Source organism: Pteropus vampyrus, unplaced genomic scaffold, assembly GCF_000151845.1.
Source record: "Pteropus vampyrus isolate Shadow unplaced genomic scaffold, Pvam_2.0 Scaffold79, whole genome shotgun sequence".
Lineage (NCBI taxonomy): Eukaryota > Metazoa > Chordata > Mammalia > Chiroptera > Pteropodidae > Pteropus > Pteropus vampyrus.
In genome coordinates, this window is record NW_011888860.1 from 6,652,436 (window position 1) to 6,655,031 (window position 2,596).

The 2,596-nt window shown below is 34.1% G+C and overlaps 1 protein-coding gene across 3 annotated transcripts in view; it reads left to right on the forward strand.

Moving 5' to 3' along the window:
* The window catches only part of GABRB1 (gamma-aminobutyric acid type A receptor beta1 subunit), a 391,944-nt gene that overhangs the window by 365,567 nt on the left and 23,781 nt on the right, over positions 1–2,596 (forward strand). The gene's annotated exons all lie outside the window — the stretch shown is intronic.

Genomic DNA, 2,596 nt, shown 5'->3' on the forward strand with positions numbered 1-2,596 from the left:
ATACTCAACTTTGCCTGTAAATTTCAGTTTTCTTGCTAAAATTAAGTTGCTTATTGAGTAAACTTTTTGAAGTAAATCAGTTTCCCACCGATATTATCCTTCCTTTATGTTATTCCTTCTACATGTTATTCCCCCTGGCAGGCTGGCCTGCTCCAACCATCTGGCCAAATCCTCTGCAAATACATCTCTGACTCCCTCAGATTAACAATTTTCTGAGACTGCTGTTAGACATCGAGACCCTGGAAGGCAGGGCCGAGTCTAATCCACCGTATGCCTTTGGTGCCTAGAATAGTGTTTGACTCCCAGCAAGCAGGTACCTCTGGTGTGCAGCATATAGAAGCTAACATGAAGCTCTATTCTATCAACCCTGTTTTTACCACCTACTAAGATACTGGGTTTAAAATTTTCCTCCCTAACAAATACTTACAGTTCAAATATTTTATGTTGCCAGCTAAAAGGAAAATCATGTGCAGTCTAGCTCAGAATAGAACAGCTATTTGTTTGTGAAATGTGAGTATCTTAAGAGAGCTTTAAGTTTGGGATATATTGTCTTGGCTCCTTAAAAGATTTTTTAAAACTAAACTGTACTTATTTTAATTCCATCTATCTTTTTGAGAAAAAAAAAAAAAAAAAGCTTACTTCTTATGCCATCTTCCTAAATGGATGATGCCGAGGCATTTTGCATCATATAAAAAAGGTCTTTGGGAGAAATTTCTCCCAGGCCTGGCATCAGCACTTCTTTCAAGCCAATTGGATCATTTCTATTTCATGGATACTGTGAACTTTTTAACTGATCTGATTTTGTGGTGATAGAAAGACACTTTTATGGCTCTGAAAAGAGACAGATCTGTATGTCCCTGGAGGCTCATTCCTCTCTTCCCGGCAGAGAGCAGACTCAGCAGATCCAAGTTAACTGGACAGAAGCAGAGGCTGAGTTCATAAGGCTATGCCTTTATCACCAGTTCACCTCCTCCACCAGGACCCTCCGTTGTCTCACAATCATGTGATCATACAACTGTCCATCTAATCCTATAAAAAAGTACAGTATTACAAGGCAGGGCTTGTCTCTTCTCAAATCATGGCTGCAGTGCACTTAGTCTAACTCTAATGAGTCTAAGCAGTAGGATAATGAGAACTTTGGGGAATTTGTGCTCCACTATGTCTCTGCAGCTAAATTTTTCCTGAATAAACCCCATGCTATAGTCACACTGGTTGTATGAATTTGAAACCTCACATTGGAGAACATTGCTCACATGTAGAATATCTTCAAGATTCTAGGATTTCCTTATTTTAAATTTAACATTTTGATTTAAAAATATATTTATTCAAAAATCAAAAAATTTAAAAATATATAGTGAAAATTTTTCTTTCATCCCTATTGCCCATCTTCTTAGACTCTCCAAAGAAAATATAATTGTTAGTTTGTTATCTGATCCTCTAGAGTTTTTTTATGCATATACAAGTTCACGCAAATATATTTTTGCTTTTCCCAGCTTTTTATACATGTTAGCATGTTATAAACATTATCATTCTGAACTTTGGTTTTTTAAATTAAAGTTAGCTTCAGATAATTTTTTATATTGTATATAAAAACTTCCTCATTTTTACAGCTTTATAATAGCACATTAATGTGCCATAATTTAGTTAACCACTCCTCTATTACACCGCTTTAAATATTTTGCTATTAGAAACAGTGCTGTAATGAATAATCCTGTACAGACACTCTTCACAATTGTGAAATTTAATCTGTAGGACAAATTTCTAGAATAGAATTGCTGGGTCAAAAGGTATATACATTTATATTTTGGTATGGGTCATACCAAATTATACTCTCACCATATGAGAATATCTGCTTCCACACATGCTCAGCAATACAATGTGTCATCAGTTGGTGAATTTTTTCCAAGTTATAAAGCAAAAATTGTATCTTGATATAGATTTAATCTTAATTTGCATATCTCTTATTATCATCAAGGCTGGTCATTTTTCCTTTTTCAGTGAACTGTCTATTTGTATCCTTTTCCCATTTTGTCATTAGGTTTTTGGTTCTTTTCATTTTTTGTTTATAAAAGCTCTTCATAAATGAATAAAATTAACCTTTATCTGTAATAAGTACAGCAATTATTTATTTCTTATTTGCTTTTGATCTTTTTATTGTCTCCATAGTTTTGCCTTTTTCAGAATGTCATATAGCTGGAATCGTATAGCATGCAGCCTTTTCAGATTGGCTTCTTTCACCTAGTAATATGTCTTTAACTTTCCACCATGTCTTTTCATGGGTTGATAGCTGATAATTTTTTAGCACTGAATAATATTCCATTGTCTGAATGTGCCACAGTTTACATATCCATTCACGTACCAAAAGACATCTTGGTTGCTTCCAAGTTTTGGCAATTATTAATAAAGCATCTGTACACATCTATGTGCAGGTTTTTGTGTAGATATGTTTTCAACTCTTTTGGGTAAATACCAAGAAGCACAATTACTAGATTGTATAGTAAAAATATGTTTAATTTGTATAAGATATTGAAAAAGTATTTTCCAAAGTGGCTGTAGAGTTTTGCATTCCCACCAGCAATGAATGAGAGTTCCTATT